Consider the following 18403-nt stretch of genomic DNA (forward strand, 5'->3'; position numbering starts at 1 on the left):
CTGGCAGGCAGCTCACAGGGAGATTAACTCTTCAGAGCTTGCCACTGACTTCATTTTCCTCAGATGTTTTACACTGTCAGGGGCAGTATGAGGTGAAGGCTGAAAAAATAGTGTTGGTTGGGTTTTTTGAATAGGCACAGTGCATTTAGGAGACTGAAGAATGTTTATACAGTCAGGATGCAGAAAATACCCTAAGATATTCATCTGGGCATAGATTGCTTTATAAAAATCTTCCTGCCCTATCCTGTCTTGAGCCAGATGTAAGGTTTAGCAGAGCTACCAGGGTACTTCTCCCAGGTAACTAGTGGAAGAACAAGAGGGAACAGCCTCAAGTTGCACCAGAGGAGGTTTAGGTTGCCTATCAAGAATAATTTATCCTCAGAAAGAGTGGTGAGAGCGGTGATGCATTGGCATAGGCTGCCCAAGGAGGTGGTGGGGTCACCGACCCTGGAGGCATATATGGAAAGAGTAGATGTAGTGCTTAGGGACATGGTTTTGTGAGCATTATTGGTGGTAGGTGGGCATTTGGACTATATCATCTCAGAAGTCTTTTCCAACCATTATCATTCTATGATTCTGTAGCAAAAAAGTAGCAGACTTGGAACTGCATGGGAAAACCAGACTTGCTCTTCTTGACAGACTGTACAAAGAGAGGAAGAGGAGCATGAGCAGGGAAGGTGCTAGAAAATGCTCCCATACTGCCAGGAAATGTCCCTACTGCTTTGATGATCTGGCCTAGTCTACATTCTCAGGGATTTTTTTGTGTTTTGTGTTAACCCTTTGTAATAGCAGCAAGACCACAGGAACAACATGGGATCAGTCCTGCTTAACTTAGATGGCAACCTGCCACAAGTATCTGCCCAACGTGCACAAATCCTACCTTTCCAGTCTTCTTCTTCTTGAACAGTGAACCCAGTTTTGGAAACTGTATTTCATCTCTTTGAAAGTAGGTTTTTGTCTGTCCAAACTGTAGAGTCTGTAACAGCAGCACTGTAATGGGACTCAGAGAGGAGCTCAGTCATTAGAGTCAAGAGAGAAGGTTATATTTAATTTGACCACTTAGCATAACGCCGAGCATTTTGCAAATACTATTAAAGTACCTTTCCTTTTTTTTTATTCTTGCAGAGATTGTCTCCCAGCAGTCAGGAAGGAGATTAAAGCACATTCAACGTAAGCATCCTGGGGTGTGTGTCAGAGCAGAGCTGTGCCGTGGTGGTAGGACTCAGGGCTAATTAAGGCCCAACAATGTGTCCCCAATTCATACCAACACTAGAAACAGTGGCTGATAGGGAAATGCAGGCATAGCAGCTGCTCTTTTCACAGCAGTACAATAACTATCTCTTTAATGGGGAGGGATGTGGGGGAGGGATGCTGCCCAAATAACAGCACCTGCCTGCTTATGCCACACCGCCACGCTTAAAATCACAACAGCTAATCCTCCTTGCCTGTCATGTTAATTGTTATGAAGCCCCTTTTGATATCAACCTATTTGTCCTTTGACTGAAATAAATCAGGCCTTAAGCACTGCATTTATCTCACTGCGATGCAGGATCAGAGGTGAGCGCTGTGGGGAGATTTATATAATGGGAGCAACATACAGCACGCCAGGGTGGTATTTATGGGCTCAGGATCTTTTCATCAGGAAAAGCAGTCTGTTGACATTGTTCACTACAAAGAAAAGTTCAAATGCTGTATATTACACTACAGCCCTAATACACCATTTGACATAAGCAAGAGGTAAATAACGCAAGGGAGGAGGGGGAAACGCCTGGCCAGCTTTCTTAGGCAGCACTGTTTTCAGCTGGCTCAGCAAGGTATTTCAGACTTGTAGACGAGTATGTGGTCCAGTAGCTTCATCCACAACATTTGTTCATTTGATACTGGTGTTATATTGAATGGCATTTGCTGAAGCTGGAAAATGCATTTCTGCAGAGTCCATGGTGCGCACAGGCACAGCCCTTTTGGCAAAAGGTGTTCAGCAAGGGAAGGAGAAAGGTTAATGCCACATGGGCTAAGGCCACTCTGACCCCACCTCCCCTTCCCAGCCATTACCTCCACCACTGTGGTAAACCTGTTGTTTGAGATACTGAGAGAAGACACTCAGAGGAAGCCAGATGGAAGACCTTGCAAGACATCCTACATGGGGAGGCTGGAAATGAGCAGTGAGGAATGGATCCTGGGCTTCTTTGCTCTCATCGCCATGTTTTGTCGGCAGAACATCTCCATTTCTTAGGAATGACTAAAAATGACCACACCTGAATTGCTGAGCTGACTCCACACAGCAATCTCAGACTTCTTATTTGTTCCACCAGTGAATGGATGCTGCCATAGTGGTCCTCTACCCCTTGTGTAATTCCCTCTGAATAGGTCCTGGCTAATTGCTCCTGAGGGTTTGCAAGGACATCTCTAAAAGAACCAGGATACGCAGTTGCAAAGGATGGGGTTATCTGCTGCAATCCCTTTCTGCCTGCAGGGATGGCAGGAACAGCAGGCACAAGCCTGTCTGAATTTCACGAAGCACCAGTGAATGTTATGAAAATCTTCCCGTATTCTTTATGGTGAAAAAAATGTAGATATCCTACAGTGACAGCGTCATCCACAATTCCAGAAAATCCTGTTAATCTTTCACACCTCCTAAGAAACACCTGTCCTCTATTTTTACTGTTCATGTTACTAATGGAAACCAAGCAGTTTAACTCTGTTTGTGCAAATGTGCGGCTCTGCCTGTGAGAGCAAAGCCAGCAACTCCCTTCCAGATTTATTGGTGTCACTGAAGGAATGAACTTGTGGTGTTTTAAAGGGGCAAGTTCCAGAGCAGTGTAGAAGTGTTTTACACCATCTCTTCTATAGGAACTTGAAACTATTAGATCAGAAATCCAAACTGTGGAGAATTCATGGAAAAAAAAACACTGCATACAGTCCCAGAGCACAAGGTAGATATGATTGGGGATGATCTCACCCTATTTAAAGCCAAGGCCTTCTTTCTATTCACTGAAGTAGTTGCATATAACTTAATAGAGTGCAGACAGCTGCTTTTTGAGGAGAAAGATGCTCTGCTGTGTCATTGGCTCCAGGTCCTCTCCCAGACTTGCATTGCACCTAGGTCCCTTCTGCCTGGTTTCTAACAGGAGCAAGGTGAATGTGTGCAGCAAGTCAGTGGCTTTCCTATGTGCCCACCAACCAGCCCCCACGTCTTAATAAATCCTGAAGCCCACTGACCCATTTTATTCAGATCTCCCAGAGAAGCAGAGGTCCCAGCAGTACAACGCTTCATTTCTCATGGAAAAAGGAGCAGCCACTGCAAGAGAGAATCTGTTAGCATCAGCACCAAGGGGGAGAGTGAGCAGTGATCTTAATTAGACATGGGGAAATGCGTAGACAAACATCCCAACAGCTGGAAGATCTTCATAGAATGGTTTGGACTGGAAGGAACCTTGACATCCATCCAATTGCCTCCCACCAGCTCAGGCTGCCCAGAACCCCATCCAGTCTGGTTTTGGGCACTTCCAGGGATGGGGCACCCACAGCTCTCTGGGCAGCAGTGCCAGAGCCTCACCACCCTCTGAGTAAAGAATTTCTTCATGGCGTCTAACCTAAATCTCCCCTCTTTTGGTTTAAAGCCATTCCCTCTTGCTCCATCAATATCAGACAGTGTAGAAAAGTCTCTCCCCTTCCTGCTTATAAGGTCCCTTCAAGTACTGGGAGGCTGCAATGAGGTTAGTCATGACTTGTATCTTATTAGACACTAGAGAGTCCACACAGGAGGCAGATGCATGAAGATCAGCAGGATGCCATTGCATTCTGCTCTGGAAAATACTCATACATGCTTCAGCATTGAATAAAACTAAGCTGTTGGTTTAAAAATGGATATATTTTTAACTTCATATCGTATGCTGTAATTATACAGACCCATCTTTGAGAAGAGCATTTTTGCATGTGTGTGGCATCAGGTGGATATACACCTTGGGCTACAGGTGCTGCAATGCTTCTGGCATCATGCACTGTCCCAAAAGGTCCTCCAACCACCCACTGCTGCAGGCAGGGAGAGCAGCTCTGGGGAGGCACTGCTCTCTGACAGCTGTTCTACACCTTTTGTGGGCATCTGGGTGAGATGAGGTCTCACCTCGAGCTAGTACAGCCCTTTCTGTTGTCTTTCATGCCTGTAAAGTTTCTTCCAAATGGGGCTGCAACATAATTACTGGAGCACAGCCCATTCCCCATGTATCACAGTTCTGCAGAAAGTTGTGCTGTATGTTTGCATTTAATTGGGGCTTTGTTGTGTTTTTTTTTTTCTCCAGTTACAACGTGCTTGAAGATGAGTTTTGGTTAGTTTTACTTTTCCAACTTCAACATCACTTTGCAGGAAAGGACAGGTTTTCTATGAGAAGTACTGTTCTCAGGCAGCAAGGCTGTGTTTGCAGGCCGCAGGGAGTTTGAATTTTAATTTTTTAATGACATTCTTTCTGGCTCTGAAACTTTCAGGCTCCATTACACACTTTTTGTTGTTGTTTCTGTTGAAATTTGCAATTAACAGCCTTACTTTGTGAAAAGCAAGCCGTGAAACTGGTACCACAACCTGGGTCCTGGGTCACTTCTGAGCACGCCTGCCCATCTGTGCCCATCAGCATCTTCCTAAAACAGAGCCACCCGTTCACACTATTTTGATTCCTTCCTTTTTGAAGCCTCTCTGCTCTCTCATTAATTTGCTTTCAGTGTCACCAGCAGCTCTAATCTCTCCTCAATACATAGAAGTTCATCCCCTTCCCCTCTTCATCCAGCTCTGGAAGCAGTTGTACCTGCAGCCCAGCACATCTCACCTCACCTTGGATGTGCCTGTAAAGGTTTTGTCACTGTTTACAAACACATTAGATCTGCCCAGTAGTCCCTGCTGCACCTTTCATGTGCTGTGCTCGGCAAATAGCGCTGATCTGCGCCTTGATCTGTAGTCAGCAAAATCATTTGCTCACATTTTCTACATCAAAGCATAGAGGAGGGGGGAAGCAGCCATCTGGTGAATTAAATCTAATAAAAATAAAAGGAGTCTCCTTGCATAATAGAGTATTAGGGGATGATACTGCAGGGTTGTTGGGACAAACGGCTCTAAAGGGTTTTGACAGCTCACAGGCATCTTAGCTTATGCTGCAATGTAAACATCACGAAACCAGAGCTCCATTTGAATCTGTGGCAGCGTGTCTATTGATTGCAATGAGGCCATGATTCCTTCCCCACATAAATGCCTTGGTCAGCTGAATCCCATCACAGCAGTGTGCAAAGTGTTTACTCAATATGGTTGTGCATCACGAGTTACTTCTTTCTTCCACTGTCCCTGTAAAGTTGCTTTAACATTTCCACTGCTCATCTAACTTGTTTCACTGCTTGGGATTTTCCAGTGGCAAAAATGGACTTCTTAAGATGCTTAAAAGTTGGTCCTTACTCATAGAATCATAGTCATGAAAAGGTTTGGGTGGGAAGGGACCTTAAAGCCCACCCAGCCCCAACCCCTGCCACGGGCTGGTTTCACCCAACCAGCTCAGGCTGCCCAGAGCCCCATCCAGCCTGGCCTTGGGCACCTCCAGTGATGGGGCACCCACAGCACTCTGGGCAGCAGTGCCAGGGCCTCACTGCCCTCTGACTAAAGATTTTTTTCTTAACATCTAACCTAAATTCACCCTCTTTTAGTTAAAAACCCGATCTCTTAGTTTAAAACCACTATCAGACCTTTGATCCTCCTTTAACTTCTCTTTGAGGAGAGCACTCCTCCAGAGAAGGGAGGGGATTTCTCTTGAAGGCAGCAGATCCGGAGGGATTGCAGCCCTTTACCAGTCAGCACTTGGCACCAACTGCATTCAGTTCACACTGCTGACTTCTAATATCAGCTTCTTAGGGCACAGTGAACGGACACTAGCTCATTCCTGGTTCCAATTCTGAGTGAAAGGAGTTTGTGCTCAAGAAGATACAGGGTGACTTGCAGGCAGGGAGATTTTATTTTTAAATCAGGTCCAGTTTGCAGGCAGCTGGCATCAGCTCAGATTTCATTTGGAAACTATCTGCTCCAATTTGCTGTACAAAGAAAAGAGATTAGGATTCTATTTTTGTTTGATTCTGGTCAGCCCTCTCCCTTCCCTTCCACGACACACACATCCTCACACTTACATACCTGCCCACATTAGTTAGGCTCTTGTTTCAAATGTATTTGAGGTTCCAGCTTCACTAAAGAGTTAACAGAGATCCATTATTTGGTAGTTAAACAGAAAATTGATTGGCTGAAAAGGACTTACACCGATGAGGAAAAGGCTGCAAGTGCCCCACTGCAGGGAAACCACAGCTAAAACCACAGCTGTTGGGTGGTCATAGCAGATCCTGTCAAAGTCTTACTTCAGTTTTTGCTGAGTTGCTTGTGCGCTGGAAGGCTCACACATGCTCCTTAGCAAGAGTAATCTGTTACATTTGCACATGGATCCCCACTGTGCTACACCTGTGTGTGTCCCAGAGACGTCCCTATCTATGTGAGATTGTGGTAAGAGAAACAGAGGTGCATTTATTTTTTTCCTAACAGCTGCCATCAACAAGACAGGGAAAGCACAACCAGTGTGACATGGTTGCGGGAGCACTCTGTGCATTCACAGTGATGTTGGCCAGAAGGACCTCTGAAGGTCTCCAGCCCAACCTTCCACCTGCAGCTGGGTCAGGCAGCCTGAGCTGTGATACCTTCAAGGATGGAGGCTGGAGCACACTGCTCCAGTGCTGCAGCACCCTCCTTCCAAGCAATTTCTCTATCTGTTCAACCTAAACAACCCCAGCCACATTCAAAAATGCTGCCTCACATTTGAGAACAGCTTGGCTCCTTCATGGCTGTGGCCTCTTCTTGTCCATAAATTAAGGCCCAAGACCACCTCCACAGCACCCTCTTCAGCTTCTCTATACCCCTCTTGAGCATGGAAACCCCAAACTGAACATTGTATGGCCTCAGTCACGCCAAGTAAAGGAAAATGCTAATTTCTTCTGAACTGGTGGCCACACTCAAGCTAATGTAACCCAGTACATAGCTGGCTGGATCTGAGAGTATAGGATTGGCTGAAATTCGCCAGAGTATCTTCTGTAGCCTTAACTGGTGTTATTGCAATCTTTGTGTAGAATTTTCCACGTCTCCTTGCGAGCTCCTAGCTTCCTTCCCTTTTGTAGCTACCCTGTGTGTACATAAATATACATACATATGTTTATATATACTGCTGTATGGGGAATTCAGAACTGCTGTGCTTTAGGAGGAAAAATCTGAGGAGGCCAAATGAAATGGAAAGTTGCTGTGGCAACAGCTATTGGGCAACTTAATTGTCCTTAGAAGCGAGAGGATGTATAATAATGATCTAGAAGTCCCATCCTGCAGTTTCAAAAGAGCTGAGCTCTGAAAGTGCTGGTGTTTCCAATGCAGAAAGACCTAATGCCTGTAATTAGTTTGCGTCTGCGTCCTTTCCCTCATCTCCTCCTCACACAAGAATTGACCTGACGTCCTTTGCTCAGTCAAGCTTTAAACTTCAGCACTCCACACACCCACAGCCTCTCCAGGGCAGCTCAGTTTGTCTCATGTCCAAGGCTGGGTAACCTCCAGAAGCAAAATGGAACTGTGGAAGCCTGGAGGGCACTGCAGATCAAACTGCAATGGAAGAAAAGTTCCTACTCCTCCTCCAGTTTCTCCAGGGCTGGGTGTGACAGTTACTGTCAGAGCCTAGCAAGGTGATTTTGAGGCAGGAAAATGCAAACAAAGTACAGTGATCTGAATTCACCAAATACTTTTAGACTCCCTCCCTTAACAGCCCGCTGCCAAAGTCAGGTACATCATACCTGTACACCCAGATGTAGGGATTGGAGGGTGGATGACACAGGGTGCAGGATACCACTCCTTGCTCCATTGATCTCAACACAAAGGCTTAACTCTGGGCCATTGCTCTCCCTGTTAATTTTCTGCAGCCAACGTTATGCTCATTTCTAGCTCTGCCTCCCCTTAAAGCTGTGGGTGGATCCAACATCTGCTGTGAGCAGCTGAATTGTATTATAATGACTTTTTTTTTTTTTTTTTTTTTTTTTTTCCAGCTGTGTTGTCTCCAGCCCTGCCCCTGCTCCAGTAGTACTGCTGCTCAACAGCATTTACCCCAAGGGGTTGATAATGTTTCATGTTACTTCTGTAGCACAGGGTTAATTAATTAATATTTTGCTAAACATTAATATTTGCTAAACAGATTCAGACCCTTTGTGAGGAAACAGCATTTGGCTCTAATAATTACCAAGAGTCAAAATATTGAACTGAAGTAGGAAAAAGGAGCAAGAAGCACAAGGCAAGCACAGATCTCATCTTTTCTCTATGATATGGTTTGGTTTCAAGACACTTCCTGTTAATGTTCTCCTAAACCATGGCAGCCACTAGATTCTCAGGAGCAGAACATCAAAATCTACTTCAACAGTGCCTTTTCTAGAAGCATTGAGCACATGGGAGAGAAGCGATAAGCCTTCTGGCAATGGAGCTGCCAGTGGAGCAGCTATTTGTAACATCATTGCTTGGCAGACGTCCTCCTGCTTTCCCTTTTGGCTTTGCTCTGCACATCGCAGTTCTGGAGGGACATAATAACAGCTTTACTGGTGCAGAATTGTTGTTTTGAGTGGGGATGGAAGGGTCACTTCTGCAGCAAAGCAATCATCAGCCAGAAGGTAATTAAAGGTGGCCATGGGTGCAAGAGAAACACCTAGAATTACTGTGGGTGGCACTAGAAACACCTGTATGCAGATTTACCAGCACTGTTCAGCCCCACCTCTTGTCTCCCCACCTGCATCCAATCTCTGCTGCCTCTTCATTTTCAGCCACCACCTCCAGAAGTCACCTTTCTGTAGTCTCCAGGAGAGGCAGTAGGGCTGGAAGACTTATGTCAGGGTGTAGGCGCTGCCACTTAGGTTGGGATTTGCCTCACCTCACTTGGAGTAGTTTGCCAAGAGCAGAGTCTGATTTGTCTCGCTACAAAGCAGATGTCAGAAGATCAGCTGTATCACACCTCAGACGTTCCTGATTTTCACTGAACTTGAATGGAATGTGATGGCTCATCTCAATGAGAAGCTTGCAGTCAGCCCAGATGCTCCTGTGAGCAGCCAGGGATGCTGACCCTATGAAAAAAGCAATGTTCATCCTGTTATTTCCTATTCACATGTGCTAGCTGTTCTTGACAGGACCTTTTCCCTTGAGCAAGTGTTCCTGGGCAGTCTAAGACTCCATCAGTGTGGACGGGGTTCGATGGGTTGATGGTTAGACTAGACGATCTTAGTTGTCTTTTCCAACCTTAACAATTCTGTGATTCTTCAACTGATTTGGATCCCTGGAAAACACCCTGGCTCTCAAAACAAGGTAACTTCATAATTAATGACACACTCTTTAGTCATCAAGGCATCAATTAATTTACATTAATTGTATCAGACACCCATCATTACTGAAGGCAGTCTCCTGAGTGCAGAGCACTGGCTGCTGGTAAGGTGTGCTCGGTCCTGGGGCCAGCAAATGTCCTCATCTTATCAGCAGCCAGACATTAGCCACCAGTTCAGGGAGCAGAATCAATGGGCTGGAAGTACACTTTCTCCATTCCTCCTGGAAAGCATAGAATCACAGCATATCCAGGCTGGAAGGAATCCACAAGGACCATCAAGTCCAGCTCCTGAAATGACTCTGGATAATACAGATAATACATTCTCTTACTCAGAAGCTCTGCTCCCAAATTCACTGCTATGCTGGTGGGGTGGCACAGTCCCTTGCTCCAGGGCAGTGTCACACAGGTTCTCACTTTCCCCAGAGATGCTCCTATGGCCACAGGGCCTTGATGATCAATGATGGTTTTAATAACTTCCATTAAAATGGACTCATTAATCCTAAAAGCAAACAAGTAAACAATCTTCTGAAGAACACAAACGTTTTTTAAATCATTCATGACACTAGTTCATTTTTTATCTCCTGTGTTTAAGCACAAGTTGAACACGTGTAGCAGAAATCAGCTTGCCAGCCTTGATTTCTGGCACCATTCATAACTGCCAGCTAATTGTACTGAGTGATACATCTACTTGATTTATTTGCTATTCAAATAAAAAAGCAGAACATAGGACAATCATCATGAAAATGTCTAGAATGCGTCACATGAATGTGTGAGAGATTAATTTATTAATATTTAATCAGTGATTTTGAAAAGGTGAAGTGTCTAAAAATGAAAAGCGCTATGAGAACTCAGTTAATGATGAAAGATGCAGGAGATATTTTATTTATGCAGCTTGACTATATAGCAGGCAGAACAATGTGGCTCCAAGCAAGGACAAAGAGATGGCCCCTGGAAGGGAGTGTGTTGCAGGAGGCAAATTCTAGGTCCATTATAGTGGCTGCTTTCCTCTCTGAGAGCAAGCAGAGAGGTCTAAGTACAGCCAGGTCCCAGTATCAGTGATGGCATAGCAATAACTCTGTGCTGGGACAGTGTCTCCTCTTCCCCTATATAAGATGCTCACACTTTGCCCATGCTTCCACACCTGGACCTTGCCCAATTCCTGATCCACTCCTCCAAGTCAGATGTGTTGGAGGAGCATCTGATGTGCACCTATGTACTGGTATTTGCTGCATGGATAAGTGCTTATACAGAGAAACTCACACAATGACTAGGTCAGGACCTCCACAAGGCTTTTTGCTGCCAGGCACAGCTTTGAGCTGCTCTGTGTAATGTACACTGAAAGTCTCTGCTTTTTATGCCATGAGACTAAGTGTATATATATGTATATGTAAATAGATTTGTGTGCACCTCGTGTACCACAAACATTTGAACATAAATCAAACTGCCTGCAGGCAATGCACTTAGCAAATATACACCCATCTGAGGTGTGAGCAAGAAGGAACTTTCAAAGCTATCAAAGACTAATATTTGTTAGGGTTGGGAAGCCAAATGAAGGCCAAAACTTCCTTCTAACTACCTTGTAGTGTCTTCTTTTTGATATAATATCAGCTGTTCCTATATCATCTTTTGCACATGCAAATACATTCCCCACCTTGTTCTCAGTCAATTTCCAACTGGTTTCACTGCAGGAAAATATTGGAAACAGCTTGTTAAATTTTCTTCCTTCCCTAAACATTCTTACCTAATTCTTACTGAGAAAGGATAAATCATAGAATCATTAAGGTTGGAAGAGACCACCAAGATATCTAGTCCAACTGTCACCCCATCTGCACCATGCCCACTGAGCCATGTCACTCAGCGCCACGTCACCAAATCTTGGAAGAAGAGTGCAGGCTGCAGGAAAATGGTTGCACTTGCAACCACCGTTAAGGATATCAGCACTTTCATTGCTTCATTCGTGGGAGACCATTGGGCAGATTCCAATCTCCTCTCACTGAGGTGGTGGTTAAGATGGAGTATCCATACACACATCGGCTCTATAGAGTCAGTTGCTGGGATTTCAGCCTTCGTGTGCCACTGGAGTAAGATGAAGCTCCTCAACCCTCCCAGATGATCCAGAAGCTTCTTGCCTTGCATTCTGAATATGGCTTCCTATTTACCCAAAGAGAGTCAGGCTGTGTTTCTCCATGGGAAAAACGTCACAGCTTATTACCAGGTGCCAGAAATTTCCATGCATTCCCACCTGGAAGGGGAGTATGAATTCATACAACCTCTGTGACAGAGCATCACTGTGCTGTTTTCTATCCTGTCACACTATCCCTTCTTACACATCTCCCTGTGAAAGCTCCTCCTGGGCCAGGATCAGCTGTGACAGATAAAAGCAATTTATTATCCTAGGAGGCTGAGAAGTAGCTACTACTTACTGCCATGCAGTCACTCTGTCAGAGAACACAGCAGAGCTCAGTTGAGACACAGGCTCTGGGCTGATGGGTTCAAGGGTTGCTTTTGCTGAGACTCTCCAGGTGAACTGAGGTACTTGTTCCCTCTAAACAATTTTACGTTTTTTCCCATTCTGGTTTACGTAGTTCATAAGAGCCAGAAGATCATGAAATATGAGAACAAAAGTTCTGATGTACATATCATCTTACAGTGAGTGAACACTACAGTGAAAATGAACTCACCTGCATAAGCACATATATGGTTTTGCACAGACAGAGAGGTATTTAACTTTGGTTTTGTCAATTTCCCAAGGGAAGATCAGACCCTGCTAAGCATCTTCAGTGGAGAACAGGCTGTGACCTGAACAGCCCTGTGCTGGAGGTGGCAGGTGGGCTTCATGGCTTCCAGGATCCCTTTGCCCGAGGAGCAGCCTCCACCCTTGCTTGGGTGCCCTTAATCCAGATTCATGTAGCAGGTGTACCAGCATGGCAGGCGGCGGTGGAAGAACTTGTTCCTCATCCTTCACCCTTGAAATACAACTGAAAGCGGTTTTCTCATACCAGCACCTCCAGAGCTCTGCTTCTGGGTCATATTATTTGATAGGTTTGGCCTATAAAAATCTTTGTCATGTTTTCATTAATGCCACATATAATTTGTCGTCCTTCTTAGCAGCTACAGGTTTATTCCTTTTCCTCTAAACTTAGATGTGAACTCTCTATTACTCAGAGACTTGCTAAATGATATCACTTAATAGGTTCTCTTTGCCTCTCTTGCATTTCCATAACTTGTTCTTTAATCTCCCTTTGATCCTGAATACCAGAGAGATTTATGTGTAATTTATTCTTACGTTGTTGTACTTGTTTAATCTTTCATTTTCAGTTGGATTCATTTTCAAACAAGAGCACTTGTTATAGGTTCAGATTATTGTTGACAGTTGGGACCTACCTGCTCTTTCTAAGATGAGTTTCCATTACTGTTTTATCTTTATCAGTTCCTCTTAACATGTATTTAATTCAAGGGCTCCAAGAGATGCAGCATAACTCTTTTCTGCACCAGATGGAGTTCAGGATTTTCCCTTTCCTCAATACGTGCTTGATTAGACCTTCCAGCTCTGAAGACAAAAAATATGACATCTATTTTTCCACCATGTTCACTCTGCCTTCTGTGATCTGTAACACCAGTTCCATCTCCTGCTCCTCCCCTTGGATCAATGGATGAAGCTCTTTTTTTTCTCCACTTTTTTTGTTTGTTTGTTTGTTTTGTTTTTCTATGGGGAGGAAGGTTTCAACAAATGTGGTGCCTTAGTAACACTCTCATCTTGGTAGGTCTAACAGATGATGGGTGTCTCTGAAGCCATCTCTTGCAGAGGTACCCAAATTAAAGCCTCTGGCTGCCCTCACAGCCGATTGCACTGACAAAGGAACTGATTTGCTCTCTGAGAAGATCACAACCATCTGTCCACCTGATTCTTCAAAGCAAAAGAGAGATGAGCAAGCAGCTGTCTGGCTGCGGGTGAAGCTGGCTGGATAACTCACCAATACCATGGAAGGTGATCTACAAGTGGACAATTTCCCTTCAAAGGAAGAAGGTGCCTTTGGAAAGAAGCTGTGGTAACTGAAGCAGAGAAGAAAAAACTCCCCAGCCGAGATGGAAACAGCCCATGCCTTTTCAAATTATATCAATCCCCAAAGAGCTCTGGGTTTGCTTTGAAATCTGAGATCAGCCCAGATTTTACCATCCAAATTAGGCTCCAAAGGAAATATGTGTATATACATATATATATATATATATATATATATATATATATATAACCAATCAAAGCTTCTAATGTACATGAGAGTCAATAATTTGTGAATATTACGTCCAGGTCCTGCAGAACAGACAGCCTACAGATGGGTGGTGCTATGGAGTAAACCTGAAAATCATACAATCATGGAATCATGAGGGCTGGAAAAGATCACTCAGATCATCAAGTCCAACCCTCAACCCATCACCACCATCCCACTAAACTGCGTTTCTCAGTGCCACATCATCATGGTGCTGCCTGGTGAGCCTGTCTTGAAATGGTGTGGGAAATGTGAGGGAATTGGGGGTGGAAGAAAAACAATATGGTAATTCTGAGGAAGTGAAACTAAAATTGAGGGAGTATATCAGCAATTTAAGAACAAAAACAAATGGTAAAAATGGAAGAAGCTCTCAGTTTAATTCCCCACATAGAATTTGGATTTATTGTAAAGGAAAAATCAGAATGTGAAGCAACTAAAAAAAAAAAAAAGTTAACTCTGCATATAATGGCGCCATGAGGAAAAAATATGGGAGAAAAATGCCCATCTAACGTCTCGTTAAAATAGATTTAATCTCATCTCAGACCACAGATGCTAAAATGATTTCATCATAATTGTATTGTTATGAAATGACTGTTCCATGTAATCTTCGCTCTGAATTTCTCAGCGTTACAAGGTTTGATTATGAGGGGAAGGAGGTTCAGCATTAATTTTTGCATTCAGCTTTGAAGAGGTATAAGCAGGAAACAGAAAAAGCAACGTCTAATGATAACATGTGCAACTTTAGTGAAGTTGGAGGCATTTTAAAAAGTAATTTGGTGGCAGACTTGATGTTTTGCAGCATTTTATTCTCCTATTTTGTTTTCCAAAGTTGAAGGAAAGAAAAAACTCATCCTTTTCAGACCTGCTCTCCATTTCCAGCTCATCTGAATCGCTGCAAAACCTGCAGGACTATTCCTTAATGGCAGCAGTGGGCACATGGGCCAAGCCCAGCATGGCTCTCATCCATACTGAAATTAGGGCTTCACAGTGTATTCACAGCCCTGATCTAGACCCTGGCTAGACTACATAAGCTCTCATAATGCAGATTTTTGTTTAAAATGACAAAACAGCACTCTTGGCCATGGTTGCTCCAATGGTGAGTGGACAGTAGGTGTCTCCTTCCTCTTCCTCTGCACTTGGAAGAGCACACAGTGCTTTGGCACAGCTGACATAGCCTGGATTTGCTGTGCACCCCCCAGCTTCCTCAAGGCTGCTTTGGGTTACAATAGTCCCTGAACAGGAATGGCAGCTCCTCCCCAAAATCCTATATCAGCAGATCAGAGTGAAATCAGCCTGGAGATAACCAAGAAGCTAAAGGGCATTCAGCTGCACTCCTCTTTATCAGGCTTGCATGGGGAGACCAAGCAAAATGAGACCCTTGGTGCATTATTAAGAGGTTCTATCAGCAGAGAAAAGCAATTAAAACTAGATTCCTACAGGTTTGCCTCTGAAGTTTTGTGCAAGTCTCCCTCACAATGCCAACAGATCCCCTTCTACAGCAATCTTCAGTGTAGAACCCACTCCTTCCCCGGGGTCTCTTCTGACCATCTCCATCTCCTCCATGCACTTTCACCTGGGGCATGCCGTGGTGGTACTACCGGCCTGTGCCATGTTCTCTATCTCTACTTTTGCAGCAAAGCACAGGACAGGTAGCACCAGGAGCTTTGTGAAGGAGCTGCTTGGGCATGGATTCAACCCTCTCCCTTCAACACAGTCTCCTATTTTTACAGAACTTGCAGGAATTTCATAACTTGAAAACCTTTAGCCTCTTGATAAATGTTGTTGATATTGGCCAACACGTTGAGAAACAGTGGAGACGGGCAGGGGGTGCAGGCAGGTGACCAAAGCTTCATTGTCTTCAGCCCTCAGGCTTAGAACCAAATCACCAAAGAGAAAACTCAACCATTTCCCCAGGATGTGTGACTTGGACTGGAGTCAGGTGGGCCTGATCACACTGTGAGCAAATCAGAGGGAGGGCATCCAGCAAGAGCAGCCAGGTGGATTCACACATTCCTATGGAGACTTTGTACTGCCCTTTATCCTCTCTTGCTAGTAAAGCCCTGTACCCAGCAGCAGTTTGTAGCATTACACAATAAGCACTCAGAATGGTGACAGAAGGAGAGCAGCTTGATCAGAGCCTGCTGCTGCCACTAATCTGCCTGCTGCAACTTCTGTTGTTGCTATTTTGGCTGCTGCTTTTTCCATATTGTCTTCTGCAGCATGTTCAGGAAAGCTGGGCTATTGATCCTAAACTCAACTGTACCAAACTCAAGCAAAGACCTAGCAGGGAGATGCCAGAACATCATTTAAGTGGTAAAAAATTATATGGCCAGAGATCCCACTTTGGTTGGTGTTATTCAGGACAGACTAGATCTGCAGAGTCTTTTTGTTGTTGTTGTTGTTGTTGCCCAGACAGGTAGTGGATGATCTGTCCCTGGAGACATCCAAAGTCAGTCTGGATGGGTCTCTGAGCACATGATGAAGTTATGGATGTCCCTGTGCATTGCAGGGGGGTTGGATCAGAGGGTCTTTAAGGCTAACTTCCAACTCAAATGATTCTATGATTCTATAATATAATGTGGTTTCCACATAACTAAACCAAAGGAGCTATGTGGAGTTCAGGGCACTACCTCACTGTCCAACCCTGACGAGCTGTGAAGGGATCAAAGACCTTGCTGCCTTCTCCAGTTGTCAGTAGAGACCATTCCTTATGCTGAGCTTGTAAAGGGACAAACTGTAAATCCAGGAGCAAATTTGTAACCTCAATTTAGCCCTGCATCCTTATTTCAAAAACATGGGATTAGATTATACACTTCAGACCACCCCAAATCAGCAAGGTCCTCCAAGCCCACCACATGTGAAGGTGCTACAGCTGGTTTTCTCCTGTGCTGTGTTTTTTTTAATCTCATCCATCATATTTTCTTGCAAAAGACCTACCCCACTCCCCCTCCCCCACCAACCCCCAAAGATTTCCTTCAGAAAACCAGCATGAGCATCATGCACATCTGCTCTTAAGCCACAGTCATCTGTTGTTCCCTGCAAGACCACTGCATGCATGGGGCCATTGTGTGGAGCAGCAGGCCTTGTTTTGGTACCAGGAGCCTGCACTGCACCGTGCAAGGAAGCCGTGCAGCTCTCAGGGCTCCTCCACAAACACAGTAGGGACAAAGCTCCAAAGGATGCAGCAGGGACAAGCTCCAACCTGGGAGAAAGCCCTGTAAGAACCATGACAACAGGGTAGAGCAGGCCCAGCAGCAGTGGGATGTGGTATCCTGCCAAACTGGGACCAGGAGCAGAGATGCACCAGCCTTTGCTTTAACACAGTTCTCACAGCTTGGGCCTGAGGAAGCAAACAGGAGCTGTCAAGGAGCTGTGCAACTGGGAAGGAGGAGGTTTTGCAGAATGGATGTCTAAATTTACAGCAAAGAGGGCAGAGTTCCAAAAGTGTATTGACAGTTAAATACCATTTTCCTCAGTTAATTAGTTTCGTAGCTACTGTTAACAATATATCAAGTGATCTGAAAACTTTGCCAGCAACACTGGGAAATGCACTGAAAACGTTTCGATCCAGCATTCTCATATTGCCAAGTTTGGATGGTAGATTCTAGGAGCTCATGGAGTTTGTCTAAAGCCTCTCTTCTCCTGGATCTTCCCAAGCTGATCCTCACACCTTATAAAGAGTGCAGGGTTCTGTACCTATGCAAGCTGTGTGGTTTGTAAAACAATGCAAACTTGAGATCATGGCAAGGCCTTTCAGGTGAGCAAAGTGTGACACAGCTCAGTCTCATGAGATGATCCGAATGGTGCCATCCAAAACCATTAGTCACATGTGAAAAACTTGGCTTGCATAGATGGCTTTGTCAGAGTGTTGTATTGGAAGGGACCTATAAGGATCACTGAATACAAGCCCTGGCTCTGTAGCACCACCCAAACCCAAACTCTATGTCTGAAAGCAGCATCCCAGCACACCTTGAGCTCAGGGCCATACTCAGTGCTCTGGGCAGCCAGTTCCATGCCCACCACCCTTTGGTGAAGAACCTTTTCCTAATATCCAGTATGAAGAAGCATTAAGCACAGTGCTGAGAGGAAAAAAAAAAAAGAAAAAAAAACAACTGGTGGTGGAGAATAGGTCAAGTGTAACCTTCGCTCCTGTAACTAATTGGTACATCTCACTCATCACCAACACTGGACAATTATTCTGTAAACATCATTTTCCTTTCCCCACCTTTCTGCCTGCCAGTTCCCAGCCACCTGCAGAGGGGAAGCAGTGGCACACCATATGGCCACCGCTGCTGTGCGCTGCTGCACATCAGCTGTGCAGTGAAGCCAGCCTCGGGGCTTTTTCCAGCAGGACTCTGATTGCTTCTTTCACAACCTCAGAGCGCATCTTGGGTTTCACTGCTGCCACTTGCCTCCAGATCTGTAAGGGAACTGCTCTCTGTAAAAGATGAGCAAGGAGACCAGGCAGTTGATAGGATGTGATTGCGGTGATTTCCAGTAGCCTGCTTTGCCTGGAGCTTTCAGTTCTTCTGCCTGTCCATTTTCAGACTTTCCTCATATGTCAGGATGCTCAGCATGGACTTGGGACTGAAGCATCACCTCCCTGCCAACAGAGGCGACTGCAATGATGCTGTGGACACCCGCTCTGGGATCCTCCCTGTTTCACAAGCAAGCAGTTATTTGTCATTTTTTCAGTGCATGGACTCAGGAAAAACTTTTTCTTCTACTACTCTTTAG

Source organism: Centrocercus urophasianus, unplaced genomic scaffold (assembly GCF_019232065.1).
Source record: "Centrocercus urophasianus isolate 14NV4802_14NV808 unplaced genomic scaffold, USGS_Curo_1.0 seq_14, whole genome shotgun sequence".
Lineage (NCBI taxonomy): Eukaryota > Metazoa > Chordata > Aves > Galliformes > Phasianidae > Centrocercus > Centrocercus urophasianus.